Consider the following 23711-nt stretch of genomic DNA (forward strand, 5'->3'; position numbering starts at 1 on the left):
TAAGACGACAGAAAACTAGCGTCAGCGGTGCGTCAGTGGGAAGTCGGTGAAGTCGCCATTGGAGCCCCAAGCCAGTAATTACGACACGCAAATCACTCGCACACATTGCAGCTGTACCACCATGCTTGGCAGAGGGACAGGATAGCTGAGTCAAGCAGAGCGCTAGACCGACAACCGAAAGGTCCCGGGTTTAAGCCCCTGTCCAGGCGAAAATTAATACACTGTCGTAACGGCTACTGTGCTGGCCACGGAAGCACTACAGAAACGAGTGAGGCCATGGCGTTTTCTGCCGCCAGGTTGCTTTAAAAGGAGCAGTTTCACTTGTAGAGAGACGCTGCTGCGACGGGCAGTCGTGGCCGAGTGGTTAAGGCGTCTGACTAGAAATCAGATTCCCTCTGGGAGCGTAGGTTCGAGTCCTACCGACTGCGTTTCGTTTTTGTGTCAAGACGCGAAGAGCGTCTCCAACGGAACCGTGAAATGGGCAAACACGTGGGAAACATTGCATTCGAGACGCTTGTGAATTTTCCAGTTGGCAAGTGAGTGTCGACAAAACACGAAGCTCCTCTGCTTCAACGTATGAGACGTAAAAGCTGCTGCAATTTGATTTTCATCGTGTGTCAGCTTTCGTCGATAGACAGTTACGAGCCCAGCGTGATGAGTTCGTAGAGAGCATTCAGAGGACGTTTAATTAGTAACAGCTCCATGCAATGATTGCCCAACAGTAAACGACATGAGGCAGTGTGTCCGTAGCATAGTGGGAAGTGACGTGGAGATAATATGAGCCCGGATAGCTCAGTCGGTAGAGCATTAGGCTTTTAACCTAAGGGTCCAGGGTTCAAGTCCCTGTCCGGGCGGAAATTTTAATACTTTGGTAGCGTTCGCCTACAAGCGGTGAAACCACTACGGAAAAAAATGCAGCTACGCCGTTCCCTGGCACTGCAGTGCTCTAAACGGCAGCAGGTGCACGTGTCGGGAGAATCTTGTGCTAGCGGCAGTCGTGGCCGAGTGGCGCATTCTGGCTTTAGCCGTCGCCGCGGTCGGACGTGCTTGTTGTTTACTCCGCGTACGTTAGCGCTATCGCCGGTGTTTGGTGTTTACGTGAAGTTAGCTGTACATTTTCGCTGTTATTTTTTGAGTGGTGTCTCTGATAAGTGTTTTTATAGTGCTTTCGTCCGTTCCACGTCTCGTGCTTCGCCGCAATTTCGGTTGTTGCCGGAATTTCGTCGGAACCGACGACCATGTCTGACACCGTGAGGAAGAATACTTTAGTCTTCTCGTTCGAGAAAGAAACACGGCCGGTCCAACCCACTGCGCTGGAAATCCACGATTGGCTGACTGAGGTAATCGGTATAAATTCTGACTCTGTTCATACCACGCAATTAGATGCTGAAAAATACTGTGTTTTTGTTAAATTTCTGAACTCAGTGACAGTCGATAAGTTGCTTACAAAATGGGGTAATTCCGTCGAATTTGTTCATCGAGACGGTTCAAAAAGTAATGTCTCTGTACGAAAAGCTGATATCATGTACACCAATGTCAGGATTTTGAATGTTCCAATTGAAATTGATAATCAGTTGATCAAGGACGCTCTATCTAAATATGGCGAAGTTAAATCTATCTATAACGAAAGATGGTCGAAGCTATACAAGATACAGTGTTTTAATGGCATTAGATCCGTTGAAATGGAGGTGAAAGCCAACATTCCGTCCCATATATCCGTTGCAGGCCATAAAGCACATGTTGTGTATTCTGGTCAGGAGCGCACGTGCAATATTTGCAATGAGACAGGTCATTTCCGACAAGATTGTCCGCGCCGTGTTTTTGTTCTTAGGAACAATCTAACACAGCGTCAAAAACTGACCCTCAGCGATGTCTTACCAAATAGCACTTCCCTTCTTTCGGTTAACGACAGTGGTGCATGTACTTCTGCAGTGCCCGCCATAACTACTACGGAGTTCCCTCCCCTGAGCGTCATTACATCACACCCTTCTGTTCCCGATTGCGATCTCCAGAATAAGAAGCGACCGTTGGAAACGACCGATGACGGCTCGGACGGCGAGTCCGCCCGTAATTCGCCTTCCACCCGCAAGCAGAAGCAGTGTAATGCGGATATGCTCGAGGAAACAAACAGTACATGTATTGACGTGACGACAGCCGCTGAGGCAACCCGGCCGCTGTCGGCGGCTGAACAGGTACAAACGGTCCACGGAGGGGACGCAGTAACGATTGTCGCGGAGACGGAAGAGGCGCACTCCGAAGCACAAGAGGTGACGGAGCGGAACCCAACTCAAGAACTTACAGACCCACAAACCGCCGACTCAGTCAGTACTCTGGAGCTAGTGACGGAAGAACAAGGAAATGGCACTCGTAAAAAGGACGCTGTTGAGGCAGCTTCGGTCACAACGGTGGTAAAGATAGACAATCCGAATGACGGCGCGTTGAACCAAGATGTCCGAAGACGCCGACTCAAACCGCTACCTACTCTCAAAGCTTCCCGTAACCAAAGCAAACAACAACCAGCACAAGAGGAAGCGACGGCCAAGAACGTCTTGTATGAAATCATCACGGAAAGACCTAAGGAGGTACCTTCAAGTGACATTAGTGATGCAAAGCCCCTCGGTAAAACTAAAACCCGAGATGTTCGGAATCCTGCACCAAAATGAGGCTGTAAGATGAAAAAAAAAAGGGATTTTGTTGAACCAGTTTCATTTCTAATTGTACTACTGTCTTAGTCATATTTCAGAGGAACCAGATGAAGTGTTTACCGAGCTTCAAATACTGACTATTCTTTTAGATGTTTGTTTAAGCGGAGTCGTTTCTCTCTTCTAGAAGCTGCACATCTCTTTTCTTTTTTTTTTTTTATTAATATTTTGTTATCTTTTTAATCACTTATTTACTTTTTATGCAAACTAAATGTCCCAGGCATATACAATTACGACTATCAATATTAACAGGATTACATCCGTGACTAAAGTTACAGCGCTCAAGGATTATTTATATGAGTCAGGGACGGACATTGCTTTCCTACAGGAAGTAGTGCTGACTAATCTTACAGTGCCTGGATATTTGGCGATTTTAAATGTCTCACTTGACACCAACGTCGGTACAGCAATTTTAGTCAGGGAGGGGATTCCTGTCTCGGATATCGAGAGGTTGGACTCCGGCAGAGCGATAGGTATAAAAGTCTTTGGTTCTACCCTTATCAATCTGTATGCCCCTTCTGGCACATCCAATAGAATGGAAAGAGCACAGTTCTATAAAGAAGAAATCATTTATTTATTACGGAAAAACCCAAAAGATCTTATAATAGGCGGTGATTTTAATTGTGTGATAAATAAGAAAGACCAGGTTCCGAATTTTAATAACTGCAGTGAACTGAAGCGTTTCGTCACTGTTTTACAGCTTAAAGATGCTTGGGAAATAATGTATCCCACTTTTGTGGCATTTACATTCCTAGGTCCTCACTCACGTAGCAGGATCGACAGACTCTACATATCGCAAAGTCTAGTTAGCTCCTTCATTAAAGCAGAGACGATTCCAGTTTACTTTTCTGATCATAGCTCCGTGCTAGCTTCCATCAACCTTACTGCGCAACCCACTCGCCGTTTTAGAAGTTCATGGCACCTTAATACGTCACTGATGCAGGACGACGGATTAGAAGAAAGTTTGACAGAAGCGTGGGCATTGTGCCTCCGCTCTGCAGATAGACACGTCTCAGTACTAGACTGGTGGTGCAACAGGGCAAAGCCTAAACTGAGAAAAGTTCTCATCCAGTTTAGTGTACAACGATCGAAAGACTTGAAAAATTCCATCGAATTTTATTATACCATGCTGCGAAATTTATATGAGCAGGCAAACACTTCCAACGTCCGTCTGGCAGATATCAAGCAAACTAAGGCCAAATTGCTCAGTCTTAAAAGACAGCAGATGGAGGGTCTGAAATTAAAATCCAAGGCTAAGACAGTCGTGGAGGATGAACATGCTTCCTTGTACCATCTACTGAAGCACGAAAGAAACAGGAGACGCACCTTCATTGATGGACTTCAGTCTGAAACTGGCGAGACACTCACGACTCAGAGAGACATCGTCAATGCAGTGCACAAATATTACGAAGACCTATACACTGCCAACCCGGTATGTGAAGAGTCCTTCGATGAGTTCCTTAGTTACATAGCTCCACAGGTCTCGGACGAGGAAAACGAAGACCTTCTCGTTGAGTGTACTAACGAAGATATCCACAGAATCATCTGCAAATCTCCTCTGAGGAAATCGCCGGGACCGGATGGTTTGCCTGTTGAATTTTATAAACGATACTGGCCACTGATTGGTGACATGTTTACCCGAATGACGAACGAGGTGCTTCAGGGAAAGCATTTACCTGCTGTTTTTAAAGAGAGCACAATAGTACTAATCCCAAAAAATGCTGCAAAAAGAAACCTCAACAACTTTCGTCCTATTTCCCTGTTAAACTCTGATTATAAAATCATCGGCAGAATTTTAAACAACAGACTCTCTCAGTTGGCCAAAAAGATAGTAAGTCCATACCAGTCCTGTGTGCCTACCAAGAGCATTTTCAAAAGCATAGCTGAATATAGAGATATAATTGCCATCACTGCTGTGACCACCATAAAATGTGCTATCATGTTTATTGACTTCCAGAAAGCATTTGATCGTGTGGATCATAGATTCCTTAGTGCCACACTGAACAAAATAGGTTTTAATGAGCGAGTCGTAAGTGTGATCAGCAATGTTGCAACAGGCATCAGCGCTTGTATATCAGTTAACTGCCAGAGGACAAAGCAGATTCAGATCAGGCGCGGCGTTCCTCAAGGAAGCCCCCTCTCCATGTTCCTATTCGTGCTTTCATTAGAACCTTTCCTCCGCAGTGTTCATGCCACTCTAACTGGCATCACATTATCTGGTCACCGAACAGTCATAAACGCCTATGCCGATGATGTCGGAGTCGTCCTGCGAAATCCCGACGACATTTTGAAATTGGAAACGCTAATTAAAAAGTACTGTAGAGTCTCCGGAGCAGGTGTCAACGCAAACAAAAGCAAACTCCTAAACCTGCGGGGTTTTCAACATACCACCTTAGCCTGGGCCACAATGGTCACCCAATGCAAAGCACTAGGAATAACACTGACACCTTGTCCGTTAAAAATGGCAGCTATCAATTGGAGAAATACGTCGGGACAACTTCTTGGAACAACAAGAGAAAACCTCCACCGTAACTTGAACCAAGTTCAGAGGGTGATTTTCATTAACCACTGCATTCTCTCCAGGAGTTACTTTATAGCACAGATCTTCCCACTACCGAAAATGATTGGAAAAAAGATAATGTCTACCATTGCCAGCTATCTTTGGAGAGGGGAAATATTCAGAGTCGACGCAAAAACTGCGACCTTAGATCCCAGGAATGGAGGTTTGGGGTTAGTTGACATCAGAAATAAGGCGTCTGCGCTTTTTATAAAAAGGACCGCCACTATCCTTAGCGACCACGCTGATAGCATTACAACTAAATTATTTGAAGTTGTCAGGCCTGCCAGTTTACAGGCGCCGGTGAATGTGCAAAAAATAAATAACCGGCTCCAGTACGTTCGTGTATATTTTGTGGAATTCAGCTATCTCGGCGGTGTCATCATCAACTCACGACGGATTACGGCCCGCGATATTCTGTCCCATCGAAAGAAAATGGAGGGGAGAAACAAATTGGAAAGTAAATACCCACACACTGATTGGGACGCCATATGGAAAAATATTAATATGCGTGGTCTACCATCGGACGTCAAGTCAGCGTGGTATAAAACAGTGAATGAGACCGTAAGCACCAATGAAAGGTTACATGCAATCGGCGTTAGCGACACGAACCTATGTCTCAAATGTAAATTGATCGACACGTTAGTGCACAGATTCACGTGCGGTGGCAATCTACAACTCTGTAATTGGATTAGGGAACAACTGGCTTTTCTTACGAGATCTTCGGTGGAAAATTTTCCCCCTGTTACATTCCTCAGGCCTCAGACTTGCTATTTTCCAGCAGCAAAAAACAACTCGGTCCATTGGTTAATGGGACACTATGTGAATTACGTAATTAATCACCTGGGAAATGACAATTCCACTGATTTTTACATGTACTTGAAGTGTGCTTTTTATAACGCCCTGAAATATAAAGACCACAAGAAAAACTACGGCAATATGCTTAAAATTGTATTCGAGCGACTGGGCATTGGTTGACAAGCCAACGAGATAAACAAAAATCGTTTATTTAAGCGAAACGACGCTTAAACAAAAACAATTGGGGAGAAGTACACTTTTACAGTTTCATATTACAATCACTTATCTTCTGCTGGCAAAGAAGGCTATTTTGTTTATTGCACAGAAGAAGCCGAAGCCGAAAGCCAGTATCGCAGGGTTAAAGATAAATTGTTTTCTTATACATTCATTTTATGACTGAGAAGGAAGTCTTATTTGTTTCCATGGAAGGGAACATACTTTTTTATTATTATTATTAATCTCAAGAAGGAAAGGAGGCTATGGAATTAGTGCCTTAACATAAAATTCCTTCTTCACATTCCATGAAGATTTTTCTTTTACAATAAAAAAATAACAAACAAACAAAAATAATAATAATAACAATAAAAAAAAACTAAACAGAAATTAAAAAAAATAATATACAGGTTCAGGGTCCACTACTTCCCATAACTTTATTATATATTACAAAGAAGTATGCTAGGTTGCCGAGAAGCAGTGGATGAAAAAAAAAAAAAAAAAAAAAAAAAAAAAAAAAAAAAAAAAAGCACTAAAGCTATAACCTTCAATCTCTATTGCCTCGGCATGACATAAATTTTTTGTTTCAAATGAAGCATCTTTTGGTTCAGGATTTCGAAGGCAAAACAGCATATATCTACGTATACACAAGTTGTAAAATTTCTTATTGAAAACTATGATAAAGACACGCCTCAGCAACAGGACTGGGTGGAGACATCGCGGCCAGGCCTCGAGATTTTGACCCCTGCCCGCTTTGCCTCCGCCTGCCTCATGCTGCCAAGTTCCTTACAAAAAAAAAAAAAAAAAAAAAAAAAAAAAAAAAAAAAAAAAAAAAGTGGCTAGGATACCTGGCTTTCACCCAGGAGGCCCGGGAAAAAAAAAAAAAAAGAAAAAGAAAAAAAAAAGTGGTAGAGCACTGGTGTAATAAACCAGGGTTCGTAAGTTAAAAAAAAAAAAAAAAAATGGATAAGGCGTCGGACTTTGGATCTGAAGATTACAGGTTCGAATGCTGTCACGCTCGTGTTTTTCCAGTAAAAAAAAAAAAAAAAAAAAAAAAAAAAAAAAAAAAAAAAAAAAAAAAAAAAAGTGGTTAAGGCGTCTGACTCGAAATCAGATTCCCTCTGGGAGCGTAGGTTCGAATCCTACCGGCTGCGTGCGATTTTGCGTACAAACGAGCAGAAAGTTTCGCGCACATGTGACATGCATGGGTGAATGCCAATGCAAACCAGTGCCACCTCTCTCAGCAAGACGAAAATTTATGTTTAAAGATACTGAATTTCGCGGCGGGCTCTGCTTCCTATGGCTATCGGTTCATCTCGCACGGAAGCTAGTAATGCAGAAATCCGTCGCAGGCCCACGAGCGCACCGCCGTCATTTCCTCGCGCAGTCGCCGTGTTCGTGAGTACGCAGATGTACTTGAAAGTGTTGGACAGAGCGAGCATTCATTTCTATTTAAGTATCGCAATTGAGTCATTTGAGTGCGGCAAAAGCAGTGGTGCAGCGTGTCTTCTCGTAAGATCTCGCAGCTGCTTGGAAGTATGTCCATCGTTTAAGACGACAGAAAACTAGCGTCAGCGGTGCGTCAGTGGGAAGTCGGTGAAGTCGCCATTGGAGCCCCAAGCCAGTAATTACGACACGCAAATCACTCGCACACATTGCAGCTGTACCACCATGCTTGGCAGAGGGACAGGATAGCTGAGTCAAGCAGAGCGCTAGACCGACAACCGAAAGGTCCCGGGTTTAAGCCCCTGTCCAGGCGAAAATTAATACACTGTCGTAACGGTTACTGTGCTGGCCACGGAAGCACTACAGAAACGAGTGAGGCCATGGCGTTTTCTGCCGCCAGGTTGCTTTAAAAGGAGCAGTTTCACTTGTAGAGAGACGCTGCTGCGACGGGCAGTCGTGGCCGAGTGGTTAAGGCGTCTGACTAGAAATCAGATTCCCTCTGGGAGCGTAGGTTCGAGTCCTACCGACTGCGTTTCGTTTTTGTGTCAAGACGCGAAGAGCGTCTCCAACAGAACCGTGAAATGGGCAAACACGTGGGAAACATTGCATTCGAGACGCTTGTGAATTTTCCAGTTGGCAAGTGAGTGTCGACAAAACACGAAGCTCCTCTGCTTCAACGTATGAGACGTAAAAGCTGCTGCAATTTGATTTTCATCGTGTGTCAGCTTTCGTCGATAGACAGTTACGAGCCCAGCGTGATGAGTTCGTAGAGAGCATTCAGAGGACGTTTAATTAGTAACAGCTCCATGCAATGATTGCCCAACAGTAAACGACATGAGGCAGTGTGTCCGTAGCATAGTGGGAAGTGACGTGGGGATAATATGAGCCCGGATAGCTCAGTCGGTAGAGCATTAGGCTTTTAACCTAAGGGTCCAGGGTTCAAGTCCCTGTCCGGGCGGAAATTTTAATACTTTGGGAGCGTTCGCCTACAAGCGGTGAAACCACTACGGAAAAAAATGCAGCTACGCCGTTCCCTGGCACTGCAGTGCTCTAAACGGCAGCAGGTGCACGTGTCGGGAGAATCTTGTGCTAGCGGCAGTCGTGGCCGAGTGGTTAAGGCGTCTGACTCGAAATCAGATTCCCTCTGGGAGCGTAGGTTCGAATCCTACCGGCTGCGTGCGATTTTGCGTACAAACGAGCAGAAAGTTTCGCGCACATGTGACATGCATGGGTGAATGCCAATGCAAACCAGTGCCACCTCTCTCAGCAAGACGAAAATTTATGTTTAAAGATACTGAATTTCGCGGCGGGCTCTGCTTCCTATGGCTATCGGTTCATCTCGCACGGAAGCTAGTAATGCAGAAATCCGTCGCAGGCCCACGAGCGCACCGCCGTCATTTCCTCGCGCAGTCGCCGTGTTCGTGAGTACGCAGATGTACTTGAAAGTGTTGGACAGAGCGAGCATTCATTTCTATTTAAGTATCGCAATTGAGTCATTTGAGTGCGGCAAAAGCAGTGGTGCAGCGTGTCTTCTCGTAAGATCTCGCAGCTGCTTGGAAGTATGTCCATCGTTTAAGACGACAGAAAACTAGCGTCAGCGGTGCGTCAGTGGGAAGTCGGTGAAGTCGCCATTGGAGCCCCAAGCCAGTAATTACGACACGCAAATCACTCGCACACATTGCAGCTGTACCACCATGCTTGGCAGAGGGACAGGATAGCTGAGTCAAGCAGAGCGCTAGACCGACAACCGAAAGGTCCCGGGTTTAAGCCCCTGTCCAGGCGAAAATTAATACACTGTCGTAACGGTTACTGTGCTGGCCACGGAAGCACTACAGAAACGAGTGAGGCCATGGCGTTTTCTGCCGCCAGGTTGCTTTAAAAGGAGCAGTTTCACTTGTAGAGAGACGCTGCTGCGACGGGCAGTCGTGGCCGAGTGGTTAAGGCGTCTGACTAGAAATCAGATTCCCTCTGGGAGCGTAGGTTCGAGTCCTACCGACTGCGTTTCGTTTTTGTGTCAAGACGCGAAGAGCGTCTCCAACGGAACCGTGAAATGGGCAAACACGTGGGAAACATTGCATTCGAGACGCTTGTGAATTTTCCAGTTGGCAAGTGAGTGTCGACAAAACACGAAGCTCCTCTGCTTCAACGTATGAGACATAAAAGCTGCTGCAATTTGATTTTCATCGTGTGTCAGCTTTCGTCGATAGACAGTTACGAGCCCAGCGTGATGAGTTCGTAGAGAGCATTCAGAGGACGTTTAATTAGTAACAGCTCCATGCAATGATTGCCCAACAGTAAACGACATGAGGCAGTGTGTCCGTAGCATAGTGGGAAGTGACGTGGGGATAATATGAGCCCGGATAGCTCAGTCGGTAGAGCATTAGGCTTTTAACCTAAGGGTCCAGGGTTCAAGTCCCTGTCCGGGCGGAAATTTTAATACTTTGGGAGCGTTCGCCTACAAGCGGTGAAACCACTACGGAAAAAAATGCAGCTACGCCGTTCCCTGGCACTGCAGTGCTCTAAACGGCAGCAGGTGCACGTGTCGGGAGAATCTTGTGCTAGCGGCAGTCGTGGCCGAGTGGTTAAGGCGTCTGACTCGAAATCAGATTCCCTCTGGGAGCGTAGGTTCGAATCCTACCGGCTGCGTGCGATTTTGCGTACAAACGAGCAGAAAGTTTCGCGCACATGTGACATGCATGGGTGAATGCCAATGCAAACCAGTGCCACCTCTCTCAGCAAGACGAAAATTTATGTTTAAAGATACTGAATTTCGCGGCGGGCTCTGCTTCCTATGGCTATCGGTTCATCTCGCACGGAAGCTAGTAATGCAGAAATCCGTCGCAGGCCCACGAGCGCACCGCCGTCATTTCCTCGCGCAGTCGCCGTGTTCGTGAGTACGCAGATGTACTTGAAAGTGTTGGACAGAGCGAGCATTCATTTCTATTTAAGTATCGCAATTGAGTCATTTGAGTGCGGCAAAAGCAGTGGTGCAGCGTGTCTTCTCGTAAGATCTCGCAGCTGCTTGGAAGTATGTCCATCGTTTAAGACGACAGAAAACTAGCGTCAGCGGTGCGTCAGTGGGAAGTCGGTGAAGTCGCCATTGGAGCCCCAAGCCAGTAATTACGACACGCAAATCACTCGCACACATTGCAGCTGTACCACCATGCTTGGCAGAGGGACAGGATAGCTGAGTCAAGCAGAGCGCTAGACCGACAACCGAAAGGTCCCGGGTTTAAGCCCCTGTCCAGGCGAAAATTAATACACTGTCGTAACGGCTACTGTGCTGGCCACGGAAGCACTACAGAAACGAGTGAGGCCATGGCGTTTTCTGCCGCCAGGTTGCTTTAAAAGGAGCAGTTTCACTTGTAGAGAGACGCTGCTGCGACGGGCAGTCGTGGCCGAGTGGTTAAGGCGTCTGACTAGAAATCAGATTCCCTCTGGGAGCGTAAGTTCGAGTCCTACCGACTGCGTTTCGTTTTTGTGTCAAGACGCGAAGAGCGTCTCCAACGGAACCGTGAAATGGGCAAACACGTGGGAAACATTGCATTCGAGACGCTTGTGAATTTTCCAGTTGGCAAGTGAGTGTCGACAAAACACGAAGCTCCTCTGCTTCAACGTATGAGACGTAAAAGCTGCTGCAATTTGATTTTCATCGTGTGTCAGCTTTCGTCGATAGACAGTTACGAGCCCAGCGTGATGAGTTCGTAGAGAGCATTCAGAGGACGTTTAATTAGTAACAGCTCCATGCAATGATTGCCCAACAGTAAACGACATGAGGCAGTGTGTCCGTAGCATAGTGGGAAGTGACGTGGAGATAATATGAGCCCGGATAGCTCAGTCGGTAGAGCATTAGGCTTTTAACCTAAGGGTCCAGGGTTCAAGTCCCTGTCCGGGCGGAAATTTTAATACTTTGGTAGCGTTCGCCTACAAGCGGTGAAACCACTACGGAAAAAAATGCAGCTACGCCGTTCCCTGGCACTGCAGTGCTCTAAACGGCAGCAGGTGCACGTGTCGGGAGAATCTTGTGCTAGCGGCAGTCGTGGCCGAGTGGTTAAGGCGTCTGACTCGAAATCAGATTCCCTCTGGGAGCGTAGGTTCGAATCCTACCGGCTGCGTGCGATTTTGCGTACAAACGAGCAGAAAGTTTCGCGCACATGTGACATGCATGGGTGAATGCCAATGCAAACCAGTGCCACCTCTCTCAGCAAGACGAAAATTTATGTTTAAAGATACTGAATTTCGCGGCGGGCTCTGCTTCCTATGGCTATCGGTTCATCTCGCACGGAAGCTAGTAATGCAGAAATCCGTCGCAGGCCCACGAGCGCACCGCCGTCATTTCCTCGCGCAGTCGCCGTGTTCGTGAGTACGCAGATGTACTTGAAAGTGTTGGACAGAGCGAGCATTCATTTCTATTTAAGTATCGCAATTGAGTCATTTGAGTGCGGCAAAAGCAGTGGTGCAGCGTGTCTTCTCGTAAGATCTCGCAGCTGCTTGGAAGTATGTCCATCGTTTAAGACGACAGAAAACTAGCGTCAGCGGTGCGTCAGTGGGAAGTCGGTGAAGTCGCCATTGGAGCCCCAAGCCAGTAATTACGACACGCAAATCACTCGCACACATTGCAGCTGTACCACCATGCTTGGCAGAGGGACAGGATAGCTGAGTCAAGCAGAGCGCTAGACCGACAACCGAAAGGTCCCGGGTTTAAGCCCCTGTCCAGGCGAAAATTAATACACTGTCGTAACGGCTACTGTGCTGGCCACGGAAGCACTACAGAAACGAGTGAGGCCATGGCGTTTTCTGCCGCCAGGTTGCTTTAAAAGGAGCAGTTTCACTTGTAGAGAGACGCTGCTGCGACGGGCAGTCGTGGCCGAGTGGTTAAGGCGTCTGACTAGAAATCAGATTCCCTCTGGGAGCGTAGGTTCGAGTCCTACCGACTGCGTTTCGTTTTTGTGTCAAGACGCGAAGAGCGTCTCCAACGGAACCGTGAAATGGGCAAACACGTGGGAAACATTGCATTCGAGACGCTTGTGAATTTTCCAGTTGGCAAGTGAGTGTCGACAAAACACGAAGCTCCTCTGCTTCAACGTATGAGACGTAAAAGCTGCTGCAATTTGATTTTCATCGTGTGTCAGCTTTCGTCGATAGACAGTTACGAGCCCAGCGTGATGAGTTCGTAGAGAGCATTCAGAGGACGTTTAATTAGTAACAGCTCCATGCAATGATTGCCCAACAGTAAACGACATGAGGCAGTGTGTCCGTAGCATAGTGGGAAGTGACGTGGAGATAATATGAGCCCGGATAGCTCAGTCGGTAGAGCATTAGGCTTTTAACCTAAGGGTCCAGGGTTCAAGTCCCTGTCCGGGCGGAAATTTTAATACTTTGGTAGCGTTCGCCTACAAGCGGTGAAACCACTACGGAAAAAAATGCAGCTACGCCGTTCCCTGGCACTGCAGTGCTCTAAACGGCAGCAGGTGCACGTGTCGGGAGAATCTTGTGCTAGCGGCAGTCGTGGCCGAGTGGTTAAGGCGTCTGACTCGAAATCAGATTCCCTCTGGGAGCGTAGGTTCGAATCCTACCGGCTGCGTGCGATTTTGCGTACAAACGAGCAGAAAGTTTCGCGCACATGTGACATGCATGGGTGAATGCCAATGCAAACCAGTGCCACCTCTCTCAGCAAGACGAAAATTTATGTTTAAAGATACTGAATTTCGCGGCGGGCTCTGCTTCCTATGGCTATCGGTTCATCTCGCACGGAAGCTAGTAATGCAGAAATCCGTCGCAGGCCCACGAGCGCACCGCCGTCATTTCCTCGCGCAGTCGCCGTGTTCGTGAGTACGCAGATGTACTTGAAAGTGTTGGACAGAGCGAGCATTCATTTCTATTTAAGTATCGCAATTGAGTCATTTGAGTGCGGCAAAAGCAGTGGTGCAGCGTGTCTTCTCGTAAGATCTCGCAGCTGCTTGGAAGTATGTCCATCGTTTAAGACGACAGAAAACTAGCGTCAGCGGTGCGTCAGTGGGAAGTCGGTGAAGTCGCCATTGGAGCCCCAAGCCAGTAATTACGACACGCAAATCACTCGCACACATTGCAGCTGTACCACCATGCTTGGCAGAGGGACAGGATAGCTGAGTCAAGCAGAGCGCTAGACCGACAACCGAAAGGTCCCGGGTTTAAGCCCCTGTCCAGGCGAAAATTAATACACTGTCGTAACGGCTACTGTGCTGGCCACGGAAGCACTACAGAAACGAGTGAGGCCATGGCGTTTTCTGCCGCCAGGTTGCTTTAAAAGGAGCAGTTTCACTTGTAGAGAGACGCTGCTGCGACGGGCAGTCGTGGCCGAGTGGTTAAGGCGTCTGACTAGAAATCAGATTCCCTCTGGGAGCGTAGGTTCGAGTCCTACCGACTGCGTTTCGTTTTTGTGTCAAGACGCGAAGAGCGTCTCCAACGGAACCGTGAAATGGGCAAACACGTGGGAAACATTGCATTCGAGACGCTTGTGAATTTTCCAGTTGGCAAGTGAGTGTCGACAAAACACGAAGCTCCTCTGCTTCAACGTATGAGACGTAAAAGCTGCTGCAATTTGATTTTCATCGTGTGTCAGCTTTCGTCGATAGACAGTTACGAGCCCAGCGTGATGAGTTCGTAGAGAGCATTCAGAGGACGTTTAATTAGTAACAGCTCCATGCAATGATTGCCCAACAGTAAACGACATGAGGCAGTGTGTCCGTAGCATAGTGGGAAGTGACGTGGAGATAATATGAGCCCGGATAGCTCAGTCGGTAGAGCATTAGGCTTTTAACCTAAGGGTCCAGGGTTCAAGTCCCTGTCCGGGCGGAAATTTTAATACTTTGGTAGCGTTCGCCTACAAGCGGTGAAACCACTACGGAAAAAAATGCAGCTACGCCGTTCCCTGGCACTGCAGTGCTCTAAACGGCAGCAGGTGCACGTGTCGGGAGAATCTTGTGCTAGCGGCAGTCGTGGCCGAGTGGTTAAGGCGTCTGACTCGAAATCAGATTCCCTCTGGGAGCGTAGGTTCGAATCCTACCGGCTGCGTGCGATTTTGCGTACAAACGAGCAGAAAGTTTCGCGCACATGTGACATGCATGGGTGAATGCCAATGCAAACCAGTGCCACCTCTCTCAGCAAGACGAAAATTTATGTTTAAAGATACTGAATTTCGCGGCGGGCTCTGCTTCCTATGGCTATCGGTTCATCTCGCACGGAAGCTAGTAATGCAGAAATCCGTCGCAGGCCCACGAGCGCACCGCCGTCATTTCCTCGCGCAGTCGCCGTGTTCGTGAGTACGCAGATGTACTTGAAAGTGTTGGACAGAGCGAGCATTCATTTCTATTTAAGTATCGCAATTGAGTCATTTGAGTGCGGCAAAAGCAGTGGTGCAGCGTGTCTTCTCGTAAGATCTCGCAGCTGCTTGGAAGTATGTCCATCGTTTAAGACGACAGAAAACTAGCGTCAGCGGTGCGTCAGTGGGAAGTCGGTGAAGTCGCCATTGGAGCCCCAAGCCAGTAATTACGACACGCAAATCACTCGCACACATTGCAGCTGTACCACCATGCTTGGCAGAGGGACAGGATAGCTGAGTCAAGCAGAGCGCTAGACCGACAACCGAAAGGTCCCGGGTTTAAGCCCCTGTCCAGGCGAAAATTAATACACTGTCGTAACGGCTACTGTGCTGGCCACGGAAGCACTACAGAAACGAGTGAGGCCATGGCGTTTTCTGCCGCCAGGTTGCTTTAAAAGGAGCAGTTTCACTTGTAGAGAGACGCTGCTGCGACGGGCAGTCGTGGCCGAGTGGTTAAGGCGTCTGACTAGAAATCAGATTCCCTCTGGGAGCGTAGGTTCGAGTCCTACCGACTGCGTTTCGTTTTTGTGTCAAGACGCGAAGAGCGTCTCCAACGGAACCGTGAAATGGGCAAACACGTGGGAAACATTGCATTCGAGACGCTTGTGAATTTTCCAGTTGGCAAGTGAGTGTCGACAAAACACGAAGCTCCTCTGCTTCAACGTATGAGACGTAAAAGCTGCTGCAATTTGATTTTCATCGTGTGTCAGCTTTCGTCGATAGACAGTTACGAGCCCAGCGTGATGAGTTCGTAGAGAGCATTCAGAGGACGTTTAATTAGTAACAGCTCCATGCAATGATTGCCCAACAGTAAACGACATGAGGCAGTGTGTCCGTAGCACAGTGGGAAGTGACGTGGGGATAATATGAGCCCGGATAGCTCAGTCGGTAGAGCATTAGGCTTTTAACCTAAGGGTCCAGGGTTCAAGTCCCTGTCCGGGCGGAAATTTTAATACTTTGGGAGCGTTCGCCTACAAGCGGTGAAACCACTACGGAAAAAAATGCAGCTACGCCGTTCCCTGGCACTGCAGTGCTCTAAACGGCAGCAGGTGCACGTGTCGGGAGAATCTTGTGGTAGCGGCAGTCGTGGCCGAGTGGTTAAGGCGTCTGACTCGAAATCAGATTCCCTCTGGGAGCGTAGGTTCGAATCCTACCGGCTGCGTGCGATTTTGCGTACAAACGAGCAGAAAGTTTCGCGCACATGTGACATGCATGGGTGAATGCCAATGCAAACCAGTGCCACCTCTCTCAGCAAGACGAAAATTTATGTTTAAAGATACTGAATTTCGCGGCGGGCTCTGCTTCCTATGGCTATCGGTTCATCTCGCACGGAAGCTAGTAATGCAGAAATCCGTCGCAGGCCCACGAGCGCACCGCCGTCATTTCCTCGCGCAGTCGCCGTGTTCGTGAGTACGCAGATGTACTTGAAAGTGTTGGACAGAGCGAGCATTCATTTCTATTTAAGTATCGCAATTGAGTCATTTGAGTGCGGCAAAAGCAGTGGTGCAGCGTGTCTTCTCGTAAGATCTCGCAGCTGCTTGGAAGTATGTCCATCGTTTAAGACGACAGAAAACTAGCGTCAGCGGTGCGTCAGTGGGAAGTCGGTGAAGTCGCCATTGGAGCCCCAAGCCAGTAATTACGACACGCAAATCACTCGCACACATTGCAGCTGTACCACCATGCTTGGCAGAGGGACAGGATAGCTGAGTCAAGCAGAGCGCTAGACCGACAACCGAAAGGTCCCGGGTTTAAGCCCCTGTCCAGGCGAAAATTAATACACTGTCGTAACGGCTACTGTGCTGGCCACGGAAGCACTACAGAAACGAGTGAGGCCATGGCGTTTTCTGCCGCCAGGTTGCTTTAAAAGAAGCAGTTTCACTTGTAGAGAGACGCTGCTGCGACGGGCAGTCGTGGCCGAGTGGTTAAGGCGTCTGACTAGAAATCAGATTCCCTCTGGGAGCGTAGGTTCGAGTCCTACCGACTGCGTTTCGTTTTTGTGTCAAGACGCGAAGAGCGTCTCCAACGGAACCGTGAAATGGGCAAACACGTGGGAAACATTGCATTCGAGACGCTTGTGAATTTTCCAGTTGGCAAGTGAGTGTCGACAAAACACGAAGCTCCTCTGCTTCAACGTATGAGACGTAAAAGCTGCTGCAATTTGATTTTCATCGTGTGTCAGCTTTCGTCGATAGACAGTTACGAGCCCAGCGTGATGAGTTCGTAGAGAGCATTCAGAGGACGTTTAATTAGTAACAGCTCCATGCAATGATTGCCCAACAGTAAACGACATGAGGCAGTGTGTCCGTAGCATAGTGGGAAGTGACGTGGAGATAATATGAGCCCGGATTGCTCAGTCGGTAGAGCATTAGGCTTTTAACCTAAGGGTCCAGGGTTCAAGTCCCTGTCCGGGCGGAAATTTTAATACTTTGGTAGCGTTCGCCTACAAGCGGTGAAACCACTACGGAAAAAAATGCAGCTACGCCGTTCCCTGGCACTGCAGTGCTCTAAACGGCAGCAGGTGCACGTGTCGGGAGAATCTTGTGCTAGCGGCAGTCGTGGCCGAGTGGTTAAGGCGTCTGACTCGAAATCAGATTCCCTCTGGGAGCGTAGGTTCGAATCCTACCGGCTGCGTGCGATTTTGCGTACAAACGAGCAGAAAGTTTCGCGCACATGTGACATGCATGGGTGAATGCCAATGCAAACCAGTGCCACCTCTCTCAGCAAGACGAAAATTTATGTTTAAAGATACTGAATTTCGCGGCGGGCTCTGCTTCCTATGGCTATCGGTTCATCTCGCACGGAAGCTAGTAATGCAGAAATCCGTCGCAGGCCCACGAGCGCACCGCCGTCATTTCCTCGCGCAGTCGCCGTGTTCGTGAGTACGCAGATGTACTTGAAAGTGTTGGACAGAGCGAGCATTCATTTCTATTTAAGTATCGCAATTGAGTCATTTGAGTGCGGCAAAAGCAGTGGTGCAGCGTGTCTTCTCGTAAGATCTCGCAGCTGCTTGGAAGTATGTCCATCGTTTAAGACGACAGAAAACTAGCGTCAGCGGTGCGTCAGTGGGAAGTCGGTGAAGTCGCCATTGGAGCCCCAAGCCAGTAATTACGACACGCAAATCACTCGCACACATTGCAGCTGTACCACCATGCTTGGCAGAGGGACAGGATAGCTGAGTCAAGCAGAGCGCTAGACCGACAACCGAAAGGTCCCGGGTTTAAGCCCCTGTCCAGGCGAAAATTAATACACTGTCGTAACGGCTACTGTGCTGGCCACGGAAGCACTACAGAAACGAGTGAGGCCATGGCGTTTTCTGCCGCCAGGTTGCTTTAAAAGGAGCAGTTTCACTTGTAGAGAGACGCTGCTGCGACGGGCAGTCGTGGCCGAGTGGTTAAGGCGTCTGACTAGAAATCAGATTCCCTCTGGGAGCGTAGGTTCGAGTCCTACCGACTGCGTTTCGTTTTTGTGTCAAGACGCGAAGAGCGTCTCCAACGGAACCGTGAAATGGGCAAACACGTGGGAAACATTGCATTCGAGACGCTTGTGAATTTTCCAGTTGGCAAGTGAGTGTCGACAAAACACGAAGCTCCTCTGCTTCAACGTATGAGACGTAAAAGCTGCTGCAATTTGATTTTCATCGTGTGTCAGCTTTCGTCGATAGACAGTTACGAGCCCAGCGTGATGAGTTCGTAGAGAGCATTCAGAGGACGTTTAATTAGTAACAGCTCCATGCAATGATTGCCCAACAGTAAACGACATGAGGCAGTGTGTCCGTAGCATAGTGGGAAGTGACGTGGAGATAATATGAGCCCGGATAGCTCAGTCGGTAGAGCATTAGGCTTTTAACCTAAGGGTCCAGGGTTCAAGTCCCTGTCCGGGCGGAAATTTTAATACTTTGGTAGCGTTCGCCTACAAGCGGTGAAACCACTACGGAAAAAAATGCAGCTACGCCGTTCCCTGGCACTGCAGTGCTCTAAACGGCAGCAGGTGCACGTGTCGGGAGAATCTTGTGCTAGCGGCAGTCGTGGCCGAGTGGTTAAGGCGTCTGACTCGAAATCAGATTCCCTCTGGGAGCGTAGGTTCGAATCCTACCGGCTGCGTGCGATTTTGCGTACAAACGAGCAGAAAGTTTCGCGCACATGTGACATGCATGGGTGAATGCCAATGCAAACCAGTGCCACCTCTCTCAGCAAGACGAAAATTTATGTTTAAAGATACTGAATTTCGCGGCGGGCTCTGCTTCCTATGGCTATCGGTTCATCTCGCACGGAAGCTAGTAATGCAGAAATCCGTCGCAGGCCCACGAGCGCACCGCCGTCATTTCCTCGCGCAGTCGCCGTGTTCGTGAGTACGCAGATGTACTTGAAAGTGTTGGACAGAGCGAGCATTCATTTCTATTTAAGTATCGCAATTGAGTCATTTGAGTGCGGCAAAAGCAGTGGTGCAGCGTGTCTTCTCGTAAGATCTCGCAGCTGCTTGGAAGTATGTCCATCGTTTAAGACGACAGAAAACTAGCGTCAGCGGTGCGTCAGTGGGAAGTCGGTGAAGTCGCCATTGGAGCCCCAAGCCAGTAATTACGACACGCAAATCACTCGCACACATTGCAGCTGTACCACCATGCTTGGCAGAGGGACAGGATAGCTGAGTCAAGCAGAGCGCTAGACCGACAACCGAAAGGTCCCGGGTTTAAGCCCCTGTCCAGGCGAAAATTAATACACTGTCGTAACGGCTACTGTGCTGGCCACGGAAGCACTACAGAAACGAGTGAGGCCATGGCGTTTTCTGCCGCCAGGTTGCTTTAAAAGGAGCAGTTTCACTTGTAGAGAGACGCTGCTGCGACGGGCAGTCGTGGCCGAGTGGTTAAGGCGTCTGACTAGAAATCAGATTCCCTCTGGGAGCGTAGGTTCGAGTCCTACCGACTGCGTTTCGTTTTTGTGTCAAGACGCGAAGAGCGTCTCCAACGGAACCGTGAAATGGGCAAACACGTGGGAAACATTGCATTCGAGACGCTTGTGAATTTTCCAGTTGGCAAGTGAGTGTCGACAAAACACGAAGCTCCTCTGCTTCAACGTATGAGACGTAAAAGCTGCTGCAATTTGATTTTCATCGTGTGTCAGCTTTCGTCGATAGACAGTTACGAGCCCAGCGTGATGAGTTCGTAGAGAGCATTCAGAGGACGTTTAATTAGTAACAGCTCCATGCAATGATTGCCCAACAGTAAACGACATGAGGCAGTGTGTCCGTAGCATAGTGGGAAGTGACGTGGAGATAATATGAGCCCGGATTGCTCAGTCGGTAGAGCATTAGGCTTTTAACCTAAGGGTCCAGGGTTCAAGTCCCTGTCCGGGCGGAAATTTTAATACTTTGGTAGCGTTCGCCTACAAGCGGTGAAACCACTACGGAAAAAAATGCAGCTACGCCGTTCCCTGGCACTGCAGTGCTCTAAACGGCAGCAGGTGCACGTGTCGGGAGAATCTTGTGCTAGCGGCAGTCGTGGCCGAGTGGTTAAGGCGTCTGACTCGAAATCAGATTCCCTCTGGGAGCGTAGGTTCGAATCCTACCGGCTGCGTGCGATTTTGCATACAAACGAGCAGAAAGTTTCGCGCACATGTGACATGCATGGGTGAATGCCAATGCAAACCAGTGCCACCTCTCTCAGCAAGACGAAAATTTATGTTTAAAGATACTGAATTTCGCGGCGGGCTCTGCTTCCTATGGCTATCGGTTCATCTCGCACGGAAGCTAGTAATGCAGAAATCCGTCGCAGGCCCACGAGCGCACCGCCGTCATTTCCTCGCGCAGTCGCCGTGTTCGTGAGTACGCAGATGTACTTGAAAGTGTTGGACAGAGCGAGCATTCATTTCTATTTAAGTATCGCAATTGAGTCATTTGAGTGCGGCAAAAGCAGTGGTGCAGCGTGTCTTCTCGTAAGATCTCGCAGCTGCTTGGAAGTATGTCCATCGTTTAAGACGACAGAAAACTAGCGTCAGCGGTGCGTCAGTGGGAAGTCGGTGAAGTCGCCATTGGAGCCCCAAGCCAGTAATTACGACACGCAAATCACTCGCACACATTGCAGCTGTACCACCATGCTTGGCAGAGGGACAGGATAGCTGAGTCAAGCAGAGCGCTAGACCGACAACCGAAAGGTCCCGGGTTTAAGCCCCTGTCCAGGCGAAAATTAATACACTGTCGTAACGGCTACTGTGCTGGCCACGGAAGCACTACAGAAACGAGTGAGGCCATGGCGTTTTCTGCCGCCAGGTTGCTTTAAAAGGAGCAGTTTCACTTGTAGAGAGACGCTGCTGCGACGGGCAGTCGTGGCCGAGTGGTTAAGGCGTCTGACTAGAAATCAGATTCCCTCTGGGAGCGTAGGTTCGAGTCCTACCGACTGCGTTTCGTTTTTGTGTCAAGACGCGAAGAGCGTCTCCAACGGAACCGTGAAATGGGCAAACACGTGGGAAACATTGCATTCGAGACGCTTGTGAATTTTCCAGTTGGCAAGTGAGTGTCGACAAAACACGAAGCTCCTCTGCTTCAACGTATGAGACGTAAAAGCTGCTGCAATTTGATTTTCATCGTGTGTCAGCTTTCGTCGATAGACAGTTACGAGCCCAGCGTGATGAGTTCGTAGAGAGCATTCAGAGGACGTTTAATTAGTAATAGCTCCATGCAATGATTGCCCAACAGTAAACGACATGAGGCAGTGTGTCCGTAGCATAGTGGGAAGTGACGTGGAGATAATATGAGCCCGGATAGCTCAGTCGGTAGAGCATTAGGCTTTTAACCTAAGGGTCCAGGGTTCAAGTCCCTGTCCGGGCGGAAATTTTAATACTTTGGGAGCGTTCGCCTACAAGCGGTGAAACCACTACGGAAAAAAATGCAGCTACGCCGTTCCCTGGCACTGCAGTGCTCTAAACGGCAGCAGGTGCACGTGTCGGGAGAATCTTGTGCTAGCGGCAGTCGTGGCCGAGTGGTTAAGGCGTCTGACTCGAAATCAGATTCCCTCTTGGAGCGTAGGTTCGAATCCTACCGGCTGCGTGCGATTTTGCGTACAAACGAGCAGAAAGTTTCGCGCACATGTGACATGCATGGGTGAATGCCAATGCAAACCAGTGCCACCTCTCTCAGCAAGACGAAAATTTATGTTTAAAGATACTGAATTTCGCGGCGGGCTCTGCTTCCTATGGCTATCGGTTCATCTCGCACGGAAGCTAGTAATGCAGAAATCCGTCGCAGGCCCACGAGCGCACCGCCGTCATTTCCTCGCGCAGTCGCCGTGTTCGTGAGTACGCAGATGTACTTGAAAGTGTTGGACAGAGCGAGCATTCATTTCTATTTAAGTATCGCAATTGAGTCATTTGAGTGCGGCAAAAGCAGTGGTGCAGCGTGTCTTCTCGTAAGATCTCGCAGCTGCTTGGAAGTATGTCCATCGTTTAAGACGACAGAAAACTAGCGTCAGCGGTGCGTCAGTGGGAAGTCGGTGAAGTCGCCATTGGAGCTCCCAAGCCAGTAATTACGACACGCAAATCACTCGCACACATTGCAGCTGTACCACCATGCTTGGCAGAGGGACAGGATAGCTGAGTCAAGCAGAGCGCTAGACCGACAACCGAAAGGTCCCGGGTTTAAGCCCCTGTCCAGGCGAAAATTAATACACTGTCGTAACGGCTACTGTGCTGGCCACGGAAGCACTACAGAAACGAGTGAGGCCATGGCGTTTTCTGCCGCCAGGTTGCTTTAAAAGGAGCAGTTTCACTTGTAGAGAGACGCTGCTGCGACGGGCAGTCGTGGCCGAGTGGTTAAGGCGTCTGACTAGAAATCAGATTCCCTCTGGGAGCGTAGGTTCGAGTCCTACCGACTGCGTTTCGTTTTTGTGTCAAGACGCGAAGAGCGTCTCCAACGGAACCGTGAAATGGGCAAACACGTGGGAAACATTGCATTCGAGACGCTTGTGAATTTTCCAGTTGGCAAGTGAGTGTCGACAAAACACGAAGCTCCTCTGCTTCAACGTATGAGACGTAAAAGCTGCTGCAATTTGATTTTCATCGTGTGTCACTTTCGTCGATAGACAGTTACGAGCCCAGCGTGATGAGTTCGTAGAGAGCATTCAGAGGACGTTTAATTAGTAACAGCTCCATGCAATGATTGCCCAACAGTAAACGACATGAGGCAGTGTGTCCGTAGCATAGTGGGAAGTGACGTGGAGATAATATGAGCCCGGATAGCTCAGTCGGTAGAGCATTAGGCTTTTAACCTAAGGGTCCAGGGTTCAAGTCCCTGTCCGGGCGGAAATTTTAATACTTTGGTAGCGTTCGCCTACAAGCGGTGAAACCACTACGGAAAAAAATGCAGCTACGCCGTTCCCTGGCACTGCAGTGCTCTAAACGGCAGCAGGTGCACGTGTCGGGAGAATCTTGTGCTAGCGGCAGTCGTGGCCGAGTGGTTAAGGCGTCTGACTCGAAATCAGATTCCCTCTGGGAGCGTAGGTTCGAATCCTACCGGCTGCGTGCGATTTTGCGTAAAAACGAGCAGAAAGTTTCGCGCACATGTGACATGCATGGGTGAATGCCAATGCAAACCAGTGCCACCTCTCTCAGCAAGACGAAAATTTATGTTTAAAGATACTGAATTTCGC

At 48.7% G+C, this 23711-nt stretch overlaps 35 non-coding genes across 35 annotated transcripts; all 35 read left to right on the forward strand.

The window, feature by feature from the left end:
* The first annotated feature begins 346 nt into the window (after nt 1-346).
* Nucleotides 347-428, forward strand: Trnas-aga (transfer RNA serine (anticodon AGA)). Its single transcript has one exon. It is a non-coding gene; the product is annotated as a tRNA-Ser (tRNA).
* A 353-nt stretch (nt 429-781) lies between these two features.
* Trnak-uuu (transfer RNA lysine (anticodon UUU)) lies at nt 782-854 on the forward strand. Its single transcript has one exon. It is a non-coding gene; the product is annotated as a tRNA-Lys (tRNA).
* A 7312-nt stretch (nt 855-8166) lies between these two features.
* Trnas-aga (transfer RNA serine (anticodon AGA)) lies at nt 8167-8248 on the forward strand. Its single transcript has one exon. It is a non-coding gene; the product is annotated as a tRNA-Ser (tRNA).
* Nucleotides 8249-8601: 353 nt separating this feature from the next.
* Trnak-uuu (transfer RNA lysine (anticodon UUU)) lies at nt 8602-8674 on the forward strand. The gene has a single exon. It is a non-coding gene; the product is annotated as a tRNA-Lys (tRNA).
* Nucleotides 8675-8811: 137 nt separating this feature from the next.
* On the forward strand, nt 8812-8893 carry Trnas-cga (transfer RNA serine (anticodon CGA)). Its single transcript has one exon. It is a non-coding gene; the product is annotated as a tRNA-Ser (tRNA).
* Nucleotides 8894-9635: 742 nt separating this feature from the next.
* On the forward strand, nt 9636-9717 carry Trnas-aga (transfer RNA serine (anticodon AGA)). The gene has a single exon. It is a non-coding gene; the product is annotated as a tRNA-Ser (tRNA).
* A 353-nt stretch (nt 9718-10070) lies between these two features.
* On the forward strand, nt 10071-10143 carry Trnak-uuu (transfer RNA lysine (anticodon UUU)). The gene has a single exon. It is a non-coding gene; the product is annotated as a tRNA-Lys (tRNA).
* Nucleotides 10144-10280: 137 nt separating this feature from the next.
* Trnas-cga (transfer RNA serine (anticodon CGA)) lies at nt 10281-10362 on the forward strand. The gene has a single exon. It is a non-coding gene; the product is annotated as a tRNA-Ser (tRNA).
* A 742-nt stretch (nt 10363-11104) lies between these two features.
* Nucleotides 11105-11186, forward strand: Trnas-aga (transfer RNA serine (anticodon AGA)). The gene has a single exon. It is a non-coding gene; the product is annotated as a tRNA-Ser (tRNA).
* A 353-nt stretch (nt 11187-11539) lies between these two features.
* Nucleotides 11540-11612, forward strand: Trnak-uuu (transfer RNA lysine (anticodon UUU)). The gene has a single exon. It is a non-coding gene; the product is annotated as a tRNA-Lys (tRNA).
* A 137-nt stretch (nt 11613-11749) lies between these two features.
* Trnas-cga (transfer RNA serine (anticodon CGA)) lies at nt 11750-11831 on the forward strand. Its single transcript has one exon. It is a non-coding gene; the product is annotated as a tRNA-Ser (tRNA).
* Nucleotides 11832-12573: 742 nt separating this feature from the next.
* On the forward strand, nt 12574-12655 carry Trnas-aga (transfer RNA serine (anticodon AGA)). Its single transcript has one exon. It is a non-coding gene; the product is annotated as a tRNA-Ser (tRNA).
* Nucleotides 12656-13008: 353 nt separating this feature from the next.
* Trnak-uuu (transfer RNA lysine (anticodon UUU)) lies at nt 13009-13081 on the forward strand. Its single transcript has one exon. It is a non-coding gene; the product is annotated as a tRNA-Lys (tRNA).
* Nucleotides 13082-13218: 137 nt separating this feature from the next.
* Nucleotides 13219-13300, forward strand: Trnas-cga (transfer RNA serine (anticodon CGA)). The gene has a single exon. It is a non-coding gene; the product is annotated as a tRNA-Ser (tRNA).
* Nucleotides 13301-14042: 742 nt separating this feature from the next.
* Trnas-aga (transfer RNA serine (anticodon AGA)) lies at nt 14043-14124 on the forward strand. The gene has a single exon. It is a non-coding gene; the product is annotated as a tRNA-Ser (tRNA).
* A 353-nt stretch (nt 14125-14477) lies between these two features.
* Trnak-uuu (transfer RNA lysine (anticodon UUU)) lies at nt 14478-14550 on the forward strand. Its single transcript has one exon. It is a non-coding gene; the product is annotated as a tRNA-Lys (tRNA).
* Nucleotides 14551-14687: 137 nt separating this feature from the next.
* Trnas-cga (transfer RNA serine (anticodon CGA)) lies at nt 14688-14769 on the forward strand. The gene has a single exon. It is a non-coding gene; the product is annotated as a tRNA-Ser (tRNA).
* Nucleotides 14770-15511: 742 nt separating this feature from the next.
* Trnas-aga (transfer RNA serine (anticodon AGA)) lies at nt 15512-15593 on the forward strand. The gene has a single exon. It is a non-coding gene; the product is annotated as a tRNA-Ser (tRNA).
* A 353-nt stretch (nt 15594-15946) lies between these two features.
* Trnak-uuu (transfer RNA lysine (anticodon UUU)) lies at nt 15947-16019 on the forward strand. The gene has a single exon. It is a non-coding gene; the product is annotated as a tRNA-Lys (tRNA).
* Nucleotides 16020-16156: 137 nt separating this feature from the next.
* On the forward strand, nt 16157-16238 carry Trnas-cga (transfer RNA serine (anticodon CGA)). The gene has a single exon. It is a non-coding gene; the product is annotated as a tRNA-Ser (tRNA).
* A 742-nt stretch (nt 16239-16980) lies between these two features.
* On the forward strand, nt 16981-17062 carry Trnas-aga (transfer RNA serine (anticodon AGA)). The gene has a single exon. It is a non-coding gene; the product is annotated as a tRNA-Ser (tRNA).
* Nucleotides 17063-17415: 353 nt separating this feature from the next.
* Nucleotides 17416-17488, forward strand: Trnak-uuu (transfer RNA lysine (anticodon UUU)). Its single transcript has one exon. It is a non-coding gene; the product is annotated as a tRNA-Lys (tRNA).
* A 137-nt stretch (nt 17489-17625) lies between these two features.
* Nucleotides 17626-17707, forward strand: Trnas-cga (transfer RNA serine (anticodon CGA)). Its single transcript has one exon. It is a non-coding gene; the product is annotated as a tRNA-Ser (tRNA).
* A 742-nt stretch (nt 17708-18449) lies between these two features.
* Trnas-aga (transfer RNA serine (anticodon AGA)) lies at nt 18450-18531 on the forward strand. The gene has a single exon. It is a non-coding gene; the product is annotated as a tRNA-Ser (tRNA).
* Nucleotides 18532-18884: 353 nt separating this feature from the next.
* Trnak-uuu (transfer RNA lysine (anticodon UUU)) lies at nt 18885-18957 on the forward strand. The gene has a single exon. It is a non-coding gene; the product is annotated as a tRNA-Lys (tRNA).
* A 137-nt stretch (nt 18958-19094) lies between these two features.
* On the forward strand, nt 19095-19176 carry Trnas-cga (transfer RNA serine (anticodon CGA)). Its single transcript has one exon. It is a non-coding gene; the product is annotated as a tRNA-Ser (tRNA).
* Nucleotides 19177-19918: 742 nt separating this feature from the next.
* On the forward strand, nt 19919-20000 carry Trnas-aga (transfer RNA serine (anticodon AGA)). Its single transcript has one exon. It is a non-coding gene; the product is annotated as a tRNA-Ser (tRNA).
* A 353-nt stretch (nt 20001-20353) lies between these two features.
* Nucleotides 20354-20426, forward strand: Trnak-uuu (transfer RNA lysine (anticodon UUU)). The gene has a single exon. It is a non-coding gene; the product is annotated as a tRNA-Lys (tRNA).
* Nucleotides 20427-20563: 137 nt separating this feature from the next.
* Nucleotides 20564-20645, forward strand: Trnas-cga (transfer RNA serine (anticodon CGA)). Its single transcript has one exon. It is a non-coding gene; the product is annotated as a tRNA-Ser (tRNA).
* A 742-nt stretch (nt 20646-21387) lies between these two features.
* Trnas-aga (transfer RNA serine (anticodon AGA)) lies at nt 21388-21469 on the forward strand. The gene has a single exon. It is a non-coding gene; the product is annotated as a tRNA-Ser (tRNA).
* Nucleotides 21470-21822: 353 nt separating this feature from the next.
* Nucleotides 21823-21895, forward strand: Trnak-uuu (transfer RNA lysine (anticodon UUU)). Its single transcript has one exon. It is a non-coding gene; the product is annotated as a tRNA-Lys (tRNA).
* Nucleotides 21896-22032: 137 nt separating this feature from the next.
* Nucleotides 22033-22114, forward strand: Trnas-cga (transfer RNA serine (anticodon CGA)). Its single transcript has one exon. It is a non-coding gene; the product is annotated as a tRNA-Ser (tRNA).
* A 743-nt stretch (nt 22115-22857) lies between these two features.
* On the forward strand, nt 22858-22939 carry Trnas-aga (transfer RNA serine (anticodon AGA)). The gene has a single exon. It is a non-coding gene; the product is annotated as a tRNA-Ser (tRNA).
* A 352-nt stretch (nt 22940-23291) lies between these two features.
* Nucleotides 23292-23364, forward strand: Trnak-uuu (transfer RNA lysine (anticodon UUU)). Its single transcript has one exon. It is a non-coding gene; the product is annotated as a tRNA-Lys (tRNA).
* Nucleotides 23365-23501: 137 nt separating this feature from the next.
* On the forward strand, nt 23502-23583 carry Trnas-cga (transfer RNA serine (anticodon CGA)). Its single transcript has one exon. It is a non-coding gene; the product is annotated as a tRNA-Ser (tRNA).
* Nucleotides 23584-23711: the final 128 nt, after the last annotated feature.

Source organism: Schistocerca gregaria, chromosome 3, assembly GCF_023897955.1.
Source record: "Schistocerca gregaria isolate iqSchGreg1 chromosome 3, iqSchGreg1.2, whole genome shotgun sequence".
Lineage (NCBI taxonomy): Eukaryota > Metazoa > Arthropoda > Insecta > Orthoptera > Acrididae > Schistocerca > Schistocerca gregaria.